At 40.9% G+C, this 13,275-nt stretch overlaps 1 protein-coding gene across 1 annotated transcript in view; it reads right to left on the minus strand.

Annotated features, from left to right (window-relative positions):
• frmpd2 (FERM and PDZ domain containing 2) overlaps positions 1-6,879 on the minus strand; it is a 61,646-nt gene extending 54,767 nt beyond the window's left edge. The window contains exon 1 of the mRNA XM_054749047.2: positions 6,658-6,879. The gene's annotated coding sequence lies outside the window, so the exon portion shown is untranslated. The remainder of the gene's footprint in view (positions 1-6,657) is intronic.
• Positions 6,880-13,275: the final 6,396 nt, after the last annotated feature.

Genomic DNA, 13,275 nt, shown 5'->3' on the forward strand with positions numbered 1-13,275 from the left:
CTGCCTCCGGCTCCGGCACCTCCGCCTGCCCGCTTCCCTGATGGTGAGCCCATCTACACCGTCCGACGCGTCCTGGACGCTCGTCGCAGAGGTCGAGGATGGCAATACCTCGTCGACTGGGCGGACTGCGGCCCCGAGGAGCGCTCCTGGGAACCAGCCCGCTCCATCCTGGACCATTCCCTTATCTCGGACTTCTGGGACCGCCGGGGCCGCCCTGGGACTTCAGGAGCCGTCCCTGGACAGGGGGTCCTGTCAGAGCCCAAGCCCCCAAACCAGCCTCTTCCATCTAGCCGGTCCCCACCCTGGACCACAACTCCCAGCATGCTCCTCGTGGGGATTCCCTCCACGTCACACCTACATCACCAACCGCGACTATATACGGAAGTCGCCTCCCCAGCTCACCACTCAGTCATCGTTTCTTCTAATCCGTGATCAGAGTATTCTACCAACCTACCCGACGAACTGTCTAGTCACAGTAAGCTCTATTTCTTACCTCTGGAAAACCCAGCATCTCTGTGTCGCCTCATTGAGGCTCGGAAGCTTGGGGAATTCCTAGATCAAACCGCGAGCCTGTGTTTTGCCGACGCTAGCACTTTCGCGTCGGTAAAGCCACGCTCGCCACAGCTCAACTCCCTTATCCAGCCGACCAGTCTGACACACACACGTAACACGCACTAGTCTTTTCATAAAACATTCGGGGCTTGAGACCAAGTAGCCGGGCCTAACGCCGCCCCTGGTTTTCATTCAGACACAGACGCTGTACCATTCTGATCTACAGCTCACAGGGCTTCACACACTGGAATCAACATCATCACATTGTCAACGGCAACTGTCACATGATTGTCACTCACCCAATCACATGCTCTGATGTCATTTTCCTGCGAATTGTAGTTCTTTGTAGTCCCAGTCTTTCGGCTTTTTTCTTGTGCTTTTGCGCAATCATACATTTAGACAAACACATCCTACACACATCACACACCCACTACAAACTTCCGACACACACACACACACACACACACACACACACACACACACACACACACACACACACACACACACACACACACACACACACCACTACGGACGTTTTGATGACTCACGGACCAGCCAAACGGTAGATTCTCCCTCCTCGAAGCGGTTGATGCCATTACAGCACCGGAGGATGTTTAAGTTTCACTTTCAGTTTCCTCACGTATATATTCATGCAATATTGTTTATTATTGCTATTATTATTAGTGAGAGAAAAGGAAAACTAAATAGTACTGGAAAACTAGCCACAAATATTCTACATCATTATACAGTATTAGACTCCTGCAGATTATTATTATTTATGTTTCCGTTTTTATTACAGTTTATAAAAATGAGTGTATCTCAGAAACTACTTTATGGAAGCACTTCAAATAAATTTGTGGTTGTTTGAAAGGATTGTGCGCAACTTTTTAATTGACAGTTTTGAAGGATAAAGCTGTGGCATGTCTGTATAATGAAAAATATGTGTAAAAACAAAAAATGATTTCAATTTCTATATAGATAATTGCATTTTTTGGTAAAATATTTTTTCACTATGAACATTATACTTTTATATAATTAAAATTTAGAATGTAAGGGCTGTATTGATGCATAGCAAGTTGAAATAAAAAATGGCACCACAGTATGTAAAAATGTAAATATAAGTTTTGTCAAACTTGTTCTATGGCAGGTCTTAAAGGGTTAAATTTACATCTCGGCTAATTCAAATTAGCAGTTAGCTCATCAAGTTTCACTGACGTAATCTCTACGTTTCTGAACAGAGGCTGTTCAAGACTAGATGAAAGTTTAGAAACTTCATCGTGAAAAAGATTCGATCATTCCTGCTTCACAACCACGTCACATAAAAGAAAGTTAAAAGTAGAAGCCAAACGTGTTTAACTGCACCACAGAAAGAGGAGCCGCAAAACAAAACAATGTTTGCTTCAGGGCTGGTTTGGCTTTGATTTGTTTTTCACTCCGTTTAATGAAATTAGACCTAACAGGAAATTGCTGGGCATTTTTTAACAAACTGGTATTAAATATGAGAAGGCGGCTTGTTCTTGTTAAAAATCAAGCATCCTCTAAAGAGGCTCGTACTGTACTGAAGCTGAATTAAAGCTCCTCTCTTAGATGCTGCCTCTGGCTTAAATCAACAAACCCTGCTTCACATCCATTTAATTTTGATAGCTTGCCAAGTGAAGTAAGCACTCTTAATCAGATTATAGGCAGTTTATATCCAGTGAGGTAGCTGAAAGTGTGTGTTTTTTTTTTGCAGGATAACAGTATCTGTAGGCCTTGCAGTGCACATTTTGACTTTAGCATTGACAAACACTATCTTATTGATCATTTATAGTCATTAAAAGAAGGGTATGCAGGCATTTTTAGGGCTCTCTGAGCCAGACCCTCACTCCCAATAGTCTTTCAGAGTTCTTTAATTTTAGGAACAATTGGGAAAAGTAAAACTCAACATCTTGTCTTAGTGCATATATTAGGCCTGTGAAAAACTGTTATTTCCGATCCAAACTGGTGTGGTAAAAGGGACCCTGACTGCATCTAAGCAGGCTGTTGGGTTAGAGTTAGGGTTGGGTGAAACCACATCCTGAAACGAACAGTTCAAGACCTGGTAATGTAGATCTCCTTTAGACACATCTGAGGCACATGGAGGCAGCGCTTCAGCCACTGAGAGAAGCAGCACAGCAACATTTTGCATTCTGTTGCATTTTTCTGGACAATTTTAGGACTTCTCTAAAGCAAGTAATAGGTTAAGGCTACCATACCATTCACTGATGAAAGCCATGATGACAAATGAACATAAAAACAACTGTCTTATCAGTTTTTTGTAACTTAAAAGGATATATTGCCTTCATAATAGGATAGGGTCCTGAACCACCTGTTTATGGAGAGAAATGGGCCATTCCCATCTGTACCGGGTCGGCCCGGGCCGGGTAGCCCCAGTCGGCCCCAGCCTGGCCCGGTTGATTCCACACATCCTTGCCTTAAGCCCATGTGGGCTGATTTTACCCACCAATCAGAGGCTTGCTCTAATAGAAGGTGTGAATTTGCTGTCAGCAGTGGGTGTGTTGGCCCTGGTCGGCCTGAAGCAGACCCCCTCGAGAAGAGGGCTGAGAATGAGCCTTGGTTGGCCCGGAAAAATACCAGGCCACCCAGATATGTAAACAACCTACGCTACCCGGCCCGGGCCGACCCGGTACAGATGGGAATGGCCCATTAGAAGCAGTCCTGGAGGACTGACGAGCTAACGGCTAGTTGCTCTGGTACATGTTATTTATGAAACCTGTGCCAGTTTCGTACATCCTGGTTGTTTATCTGTGATTTTTTACTGGTATTAGCATTGAAGTGCAGCTCTCTCAGGGCATCCAAAGTGAAATTAGGTGGGAATTTCTTAAAGTGACAGTGTGTAGTTTCCTGGTAGTTTAGGGGGCACACACACATTCTGTACACACATTCTGTCACAACGCTCGGGCAACTGGTAGGAGTTGAGCTGTAACGTGCATGACTTCCCAGACATGGAAAAGCGAGCGCTGGGGTTGAGCCGGCATGCGATTTAATCTAGGAATGCTCGAGCACTGACCGAAGTGGAACGGAAGCGTGGAGCTGTTCCGAAAGTAAGCTAGAGCACTTCCTGGGTGAAGAGAGGTCGTTGGAAGAACTGGTTGGTCGGTAACTCTGATCATAGATTTGAAATAGCGATGACGGAGTGACTTGAGATGGAAGGCGACTTCCGTATATAGTCGCGGTTGGTGACGTAGGTGGGGAATGATGGGAATCCCGGCGAGGGGCTGCTGGGAGTTGTAGTCCTAGGTGGAAGCCGGTTGACTGGAGGAGGATGGTCTGTAGGTGGAGACTCTGACACATTCCAGGGTAGTTTTATACCATATCACCGCGACTGTCGGTAGTTAAAAAAAAACATTATGGTGAATGTTGTTACCCATGGAGCAGAAAGCATGCAACCTCTGCTTTTTATGGTTATATGTTACGAAGCCGCCAATATTTTTCAATAACTCGACATCATTTAATTCATTTTCAAGAATGTTTCAATGGATATTTCCAGATATTAAAGGTAAAAACACACATAGTCACCGTTCCTTCTGAAACAACCATGTGAAGCAGCGGTCTACAGGTTTGTGGGATAATACTGCATAAACTGCTGTAGTGCCATAGCAATGCTTTCTAGATGTGGGTTCATTTGGGTGGATTGACGAGGCTAAAAGAATCAACTGTTCTGCCCTTTAAAACTGCTCCTACATCTAAAATTTCACAGCTGTTCATGCCAAAGTTATTTTGTAAATATTAAATCCAGCTGTGTTTTACATTATCTGGTTATTTTAGAAGAAATGCCAACCTATCGTGGACGACATACTAGAAATCATACCAAAAGGACAAGCAAAGACTAACAGAACACCTGAACAATACTGACAACACAGACAACATACCATTTACATATGTTGTCTAGATATAGAAGGCATCATAACCTTCATGGACATGAAAATAACTAGACAGAGTGGCGGAACCTGAACCCTGAACATAAACACATACAGAAAACCAACACACATAGACCAAGATTTATTATGGACATCAGAACACCCTACTATATATAAAATGTCAGTGATCAGAACATTATACCACCGAGCAAACATAAAAACAGAAGAACAAGACCGTAATCAAGAGGACCAACACATAGAAAACGCTTTAAAGACCTGTGGATACCCACATAAATCTGCCGTAACAGACCACTGCACATGGGAGAATCATATAATGGACTGGAACAGAACAAGGATCTTAAACACCAAACAACAAAAATATAAAAATGGATTGAAGGAGCTATAGAAAAAAAGGGACATGGACGCAAAACCATGAACAGAGACAATTAGGGATGTAAGAAAATATTTATATAGCAATATATCGTGATTTTTTCCTGCGATATTATATCAATATTCAAAAGCCATTTATCACATTTTTAGAAGAATTTCAATGACAACATTTGTGTATTCTTTTTTCTTTTGGTGCAAATCAAATGCCAACCACTTGTTGGCAGCGGTGTCCAGTGGGTTTTGTTTCCACTATTGAAATGTACATCCCTCGATTATGGTTCAGATACCTCATGTTACACATGTTACATATCAGTATGGACTGTTTATTGAATTTTCCTACAATACATTCTGTCTAAAAAAGTCGCTAATATCGTCTGTCTGAATGTATCTCAATATATTGTGATATATCATATAATCTCTGTATCGTGACATGTATCGTATCGCCAGAATTTCACCAATACACATCCCTAGAGAGGATGGAGTCTACATGTTAGATCACGCAGGGGACTGTGTCATCGTCGAGGAGGGCGTGAGCAGCAGAGGGCAACTTCGTCCTCTGCTGCCCGTGGATAAATGGAGAAGGAAGGGACGCCACCAACATCAGCACAGCTCTGAGGATGGCTATAGTAATTAGCCAAAAAGTTAGCAAAACAAGGAAAACAACAACTCTTTTTGTTCTACGTTTTAAAAAAACCAAACAATGCATGAAGCTGCCTGTTTTTGTAGCAGCAGCCATGGTAGAACTCAAAGAACAACTTTTAATTCTTCACAATAAGAGTCTCAAAGTACACACATTCATCAAAACATAGTAAACCTTTGCTAACACTATTCTCCATTTGGATGTCATCGGAGAATATTAGTAATACTGTCGAATAAGCATCTGATGTTTTTAATTACAAGTGTGTGTTTGTGTGTGTGTGTGCGTGCGTGCGTGCGTGCGTGCGTGTGTGTGTGTGTGTGTGTGTGTGTGTGTGTGTGTGTGTGTGTGTGTGTGTGTGTGTGTGTGTGTGTTAGACACTCTTATTATGAAGGATAGCAGTTTTTTTCAGTTCTGCTGTGGGTGTTGATGTGGGTCTGACCAAAAAAATTGCATTATACACCAATAAAATAAGTCAATATTTATAGTTTACTCGATAATGATGCACATAATAACAATAATAATAATAATTGCTCAGAACTGCCATGGTTTTTGTTTAAATAGTTTTTCACTTTTTTTATACTTAAACGTTTTGAATTTAACATTGACATGTGTTCTCTTTTCATTATCTTCACATGAAAGGAGTTCTTCATTGTAAAAACAGATGGATATGAACCTGTTCATCAAATTATGCTGAAGCTGTGACACAATGCTCAATACACTTTGGCTAATTCAAACTAGCCGTTAGCTCATCAGGCTTCTCAGACATGTTTTTTTGTCTTGGAACAGAGGCTGTTAAGGCGAAATAAGAATTTCAACTTTTTCACCAAAACACAATTTGATAATCCCTTTGGAATTAAACACAAAATAGTGTCAAAACCTATCAGACATTCTAAACGAGGCTTTCCCTCCACTTGAGGACCAGAAACAAGCTTCTGACACTTTCTGAGTCTGCTTGACAGAGACTCCCTCCTGTTGATGCTGATCCAGCTGGTGTTGGAGCAACAATCAGCTTCTCATCCTGAGAGAACTGGAGGTTTGCTGCCTTGCTCAGAGGCTTTCATGTTGATACAGTTAAAATAAACAGATAGTTCTAGATTTTGCTCTGAATGTGGTAACCTTACAGCTGATCTTATGTTAAAACTACATCACAAGGGTTTCACACATTGCACAGCTTACCTTATTTCATCTGGTACCTGAGGAGATTCTGCTTAGCTTCCCTCAAACATCCGCCACTTTGAACTCTAATCCTTCCTCCTCTCATGCATCCCCCGCTGCCATTCCTCCCACCTCCAGCTCATCCCGGAGCTCTGGTCTGTCATGGCAGCTCCTCACCACATGATGATCATTCATGTCTACCCCCACCACCAAGAAACCACCTCCATAACATCATACACTCTGCATCCGGTCATGCCACTTGCATGCTTTTTCTTGCATTTTCGCCTATTTTTAGCCAGGGGGAACTTACTGTAAGAACTTAAGTGGATTTGCAGGGCAAGCTGAAGACAGATGGGGCAGCAAAGGGCCAATCCACCTGCAGGCAGCACTGTGCTAATCTGATGTTTTAACTACAAGTGATAAGTTAATTGTTATAGACAAACATGTGTGTGATTATTATAATTTTTTTTTACCCTTTGGCTCTTTAAATTAATGCGTTTTATACATTTCTTCAGATGGTAAATATACTGAACTTTATTTCATTTGGGCTGGGATCATTGATGATCCCAGAAATACAAACACTCCATAATACAACAGAAATAGTATAAATAGAAGGATGACAAACAGGACAAACACAACCATAACTGAGCACAAACAGCTTTTCCAAATGTTTAAAAAGCGTGAGGAAAACCTTATGTAACTCTGGTACAATCAGTGAAGCTATTAAGTTAGTTGATGCATCCAAACAACACATAACCCTGTATGGATGGTTCCTTTTTAAAGCCTGAAATGTTGGAACACTAAGCATTCAATTAGTAGGTATGCATCTTGGTAGCCAGATTGAGTTCTCATATTTGCATGAAGTTGACCTAAAAATAGCATACATATAATAATAATAATAATAATAATAATAATAATAATAATTATTATTATTATTATTATTATTATAAAAATAATGATATTAATAATACATATGTTTAATACATCGCTTTTCACAACAACTCAAAGACGCTGTACAACTAACAGACAAGACGAATGAACACAATGAGAAAAGGTTAGTTTGATTTGAATGTTCGGTTGAACAGGTGAGTGTTTAGAGCTTTTTTGAATTTTTGCAGTGAGTTCGCATCAGGAATGTGTTGTGGGAGAGAATTCCATAAGGTGGGGTAAAAAAATCCTCATCTATGTTTTGTTCTTATCATGTTTTTATGATTGTGTTAAGCACCTTGGGCTTCAGATAAGGTTGTGGAAGGCGCTTTATAAATAAATTTTAATTGAATAATTGAGAGCATGTGGGCACTTGCCATAAATGAAATCGAACAACAGATTATAAAGTAAAAGTTTATTTACACAAAAAGTAAACCATATTGTATATATTTTTTCATTTAATTGAAACCACTGTTTACACCACTGTTTTAATCTGGCTGCCAGAGGGCGTATGATTTGACTTTTGTAGTGCTGTAGCTAGCTGCTAATAGTTCCTGATTTAGCTTCTTGATTTAGTCTTGTTGAACATAGAAAATTACCAGTGCTGGACTGACCATAGGGCATAGCGGGCAACTGCCCGCTGGGCCGACCCTTTCATCTTTTATGGGCCGGTGTCTGTTTTTTTTTTCTTTTTCCTGGCCTCTAGTTGTTGCGGACAACTTGCCCGCGCCGCCCCACGCGACGCCTCGTAAAAGTTGGTGGATTGGCCAATTGGTAATAATACACTCTGGGCTGGACCAATAGCAAGAGGTCTGATGCACCCGCCAGTTGTTTGTGAATCTCAGTAAACAGACAGACGAGCTTAACAACAAAAAACGGAAAGGAGGAGCGGAGAAAATTCGACTAAAAAAGAAACTGGCCCTTCAGGCTGATGCTGGCACATGTGTTAAAATCTCACAGTTGTTTGGTAGTGAAGGTTCAAGTAAAATCAATTTAGGAAGTGATGGAGCCTCAGCCCAGCGACAGGTTGGAGAAGAAAAGAGGGAGGAGGAGGAGAAACCCGAGCCGGTGTTGTGCCATAAATTGACTCGCTGCCAAAAAATGATTAGCCACCGCGGGATCGCGCACGGTTAGGTAATTGCATTTCTAGACAAAACTCCCCAGGATTTCGCCCTAGAACTCAGCATATCTAGCAATATGGACATTCAGAAAGCAAAGATAACCTCTTCCGGTACTTAAACAGATGTTTATCGCGGATATTAGTGTGGCAGTGTTTGTGGCACCCTGCGCGGGAGCACGAGGACGTGCTTGTGGAAAGAGGGAGGAAGATGTGGCAGTGTGAGCATCCACAATGTCCCGATAGATCATGCGCCCTGGCTACTTGGCCAAGAAGATGTTCCTTTGGCTGACTGGTTAGAGCGTATGACTCTCACCCGGGAATCTGGGGCTCGAATCCCGCCCTGGCACTCGTTTCTGCACCTTGCCACATTAGTTTTTCCAGTTCGGAAGTTGTTTTAAGTGTTGCTAATTGTCTTAAACGTTCACAATGAGGATATATTAATCCTTTTTGCAATATTTGCGATTGAAAGATGGTTTGTGCCACAAACTTTGTGGTAAGAACTGGCCTTCTTTATGTTACAGCCTTGATACTAAAAAAATACATAAACAATGTAAAATGGCACCCTGTATTGAATGTAAACGTTGTATAAATGGAAATAAACAATTCTCCAGCGATTTAATTTTTTCCCCTTCCTTTCTTTAGTCCACTTGACATGGAGCCACAGCTAACTAGTTTGGGTACATTTTTACTTGAAAAAAAGTATTTAAAATGATCAAGCTTTGGCTTTACAATGACACTGTGTAGGTTGCTATTCATTACGTTGCTCTATTTAAAAGTAACAAGATAAAAGCACTTCAGCACATAAAATTAAGATTGTCACTTGCCAAATAGACTACACCCTCCCGTTTACCTATAAGAAATGCCTCAAAACATCTTTAAATTCTTTATTGATGATTTAATTGTAGACAACTAAAATGGCATTTTACTTGCCAAAAAGTGATTGAATCGCTAAGATTTTCATGGAGGCTAAAACTGACCAAATAAGGGTTTATGTATTATCTGTTGATGTTACTGTACTCATACTGTCTACTGTATCATCAAAAACACCCCAAAAATGGAAAAAAAAAGAAAAAAAAGAAAAGAAGATAATTTCCCTTGCCAAAAATTGATTACAGTGTCCTGGTCACCTGTAAAGGGTTACATTTACCTAAATATTACTTTTTTTATTATCTCTTGATGTTATTAGTGCCATCACAGGATGCCGGGTGTCTTTCACATTCATAAACACCTCAAAAATGGCAACAAATGATCATTTCCCTTGCCATAAATTTATTACAGTGTCCTGGTCACGTGTAAAGGGTTAAATTGACCTAAATATTACCTTATTTATTATCTCTTGATGTTATTAGTGCCATCACAGGATGCTGGGTGTCTTCCACATTCATAAACACAGAGTCCTGGTCACCCATAAAGGCTTAAATTGGCATAAATATTACTTCATTTATTATGATGCTGGGTGTGTTCCACAATCATATTTGAATAAACGTGAAAATATTCTGTCCGAATATCTGTTTCTTGTTATAAATATAACAGCTAGAAGGATTTACAGTTAAAATAGGAGAAACACGTGACTCCCCAGGAAGGGTCGTAACACCACTTGCCTCATGCACATAAGTGAACAAATCAAAGCAGCATGGAGACACTCCGTCTCCAACCACCTCTCAGGCAGCAGCCTGCACTCCCAAGTTCTACACGTCACCAGAACATAAACAACCGCAACACAATAAAAGCAGTGTTATACAAAATGGAAGGCCTGTAGTGTTTATTCTCTTACAGTAACAACTTATCAATTTTTTTGGAGGAATTTATTTGAGAATTTTTTGGTTTTTATTAATTGTGCAATAGAAAAATAATCGCTAGATTAATCATCTAAATAGTCATTAGAACAGTCGACTATTCGATAAAATAATCGTCAGAATAATCATTTTAAAAATAATCAGTTACCCCCAACCCTACTTTTTAGAATACCAGGATAGGAAGGATGGTGTAGGTTTACGTTTATTAGATTGATACATAAATACTACCAATAAGAAAGTGTACGTTGGTGTGTGTCAGAAACAGCATAAGGCTTAATGTCTTTTCCAAAAAAAACAGGTGATGGGCCGGTCTCCAGTCAAAATGCCCGGGCTGAATTTTTGTCCCAGTCCAGCCCTGAAAATTACAAATAGATTTCTAGAGTTTTATTAGTAGTTTGTATAAATGAAAATGCTCTGGCATTTTCATCAACTAGACTATGCTGTTAAAGCAAATTTTAAAATTGTAGTAATTTTAGTGTGATGTTTTATTTTGAAGGTATTTGAAGGAAGTGTTAAAACTCTGTAGTAACAACTGGCGTCCATAAGCCCTACTTCACACTGGAAGCATAAGCGGCGCGAAACTACAGTGGAACGTCTCTGCTTCAAATAGAATCCATTACAGCCTACGGGGGTAATTCAAACCACCCGCGATGTGGATATTTTCAGGCACCTCCCAGAAACAGCATGCTGCGCTGCCAAAGATAGGATTGGGTTCCACTTTTGTCACAAACTGCTTCTGGGACACATCAATTTCCACATTTAACATAGGGCTAGACAGGAGATCGCACATGGTTTCAGTGTAAAATATCAGGTAATTTTGTATGAAGATTACGTCAACAGGGCTTGGGATCACACATGATTATGCATTGCATTCTGGGATGTGCACGACCATGTTGATGGCCTTACAAATGTAAACAAACAATGAAAACAAACAGTATGTTGCAGAGAAGAAGTAGATTTGGGAGAAAGGAAGTTTGAAAAACACGTTCAAATCCCAAAAAGGATGTGGAATATACGCTGATTCAGAGAAACCACTAAAACGTGTTGGATACTGGATCTCCAGGACTGGAATTGAATATATCAGCCATAGAAGTGTAGCAGGAGAAGTTGTGTTGTGTTTCAGTGTGCCCACATTAGCCTGTTGGTATTTGTGTGTGTAGCCTAAGTGTTGTGTGTGTATGTCGTAGTTGAAGGAAGGAAATGGTATAAAAAACGTACACCTGTAACTTAGCAGAATGAAATTACTCTGGAAGGTCATGTTTGGTTATCTTACAGCTGAGATCCAAGCAAGCTGACGAGACTTTGTTGTGTTATATACTTGGTCTCCGTCGTTATGCCTCCAAGCAGGAAAACGTTAAACCCGTTTTCCACCTTTTTCCCTGGTGATCACGTGTTGCACCCAACAACACAGCAGAAATATACCATAGTTTTGTAATACACGATCAAATAAATATTAGATTAAATAAAGTCACAACGGAGACTGAGACTGAGCATGCTGTTGTCTGGTGTAACAAGCATTAAGTACGAACTTGTACGCTGCCAACAGGGCAACCGGGTCGGTGATGACAACACAATTCCAAGCCCTAGCCATACTCCTTTTTTTGGTTTAGTAGCGGATGGAATAAACCAGGGGTATTCAATACCGGGCCTCGGGGACCTTTATCCAGCACATTTTGGTTTTAACCCTGTTTAAACACACCTGATTTCAATCAGCAAATTATTCCATGGTACTTCTTTTCCATGGTGGGTATTGTTGATTATGGTTGCTTTTGCTCTTATAGCCAAGCATTTCAAGGATCACTGCCGCTGAAGTGTTTATCAGCTCATTTATTTCAGTGATGGTGGTTGTAGGAATCGTTCTCAATACTGCACTCACATCTTCAAGGATTTCTGATGGTACTTCACTCAGCCATTGTAGTAGGCGTTGGTGTTGCCTGGTGTTTATTTGCGCCATTATCCTATCGCTCATGTCAGTTATTGCCTCATTCAGTGTTGTGTCACTTACTGGTGCTTTGTACCCAATCTCTGGATGAGGAGTTGATGTTAACTCCCTTCTGACCTTGTGTCCTGGCTCCCCTAATGTTAACTCCCTTCTGACCTTGTGTCCTGGCTCCCCCTTGCCATAACATTTGTGTTGTATCTCGTCAATCTCAAGTTGTGATAGCAGTTGCCATTTGTGGATGTAGGAACACTGAGCTAAACACTAATGATCCGTTTGGGGAATTTCAGTCCGGTTTTAGAGAGTATCACAGCACTGAAACAACATTAGTGAAAGTTACAAATGATATTCTCATGGCCTCAGATAAGAATCTTGTGTCTGTTCTAGCCTTGTTAGATCTCAGTGCTGCTTGTAACATGGTTGATCACAATGTTTTTTGAGAAAGGCTCTAATGGGCTCGACACACGGGAGGCGACAAACGACCGCAATCAGCGAAATTTGTCGCTGTCGCTTTTGTTACCTGACACACGGGAGGCGATCCGCGGCAGCGGCCAGTGGCAAAGCCATCTATGCGTTCTGTTCCATGGTGAAATCGAAACTTCCGTTGTTTTGCTTGGCTGTGTCAGGTTGGAGGGAATTGAGGTTATTTAAGAGGTTCAGAGTTAATAAATCGGTAGATATGATGTTTCACAAGGTGCTGCTAGAGTTATGTGAAATCGTACTTGTGATTTTACTATATAAAACATAATAATAATCAACTTCTCCTCCATGTTTGCTCGAAGATGAACGGAGCATCCTGTCCGCTCATTGGTCAGTGAATGAAACTTCCGTTGATTGGTCTTCGTCCGAGCGACAGC

The sequence above is a fragment of the Nothobranchius furzeri genome, chromosome 16 (genome assembly GCF_043380555.1).
Source record: "Nothobranchius furzeri strain GRZ-AD chromosome 16, NfurGRZ-RIMD1, whole genome shotgun sequence".
NCBI lineage: Eukaryota > Metazoa > Chordata > Actinopteri > Cyprinodontiformes > Nothobranchiidae > Nothobranchius > Nothobranchius furzeri.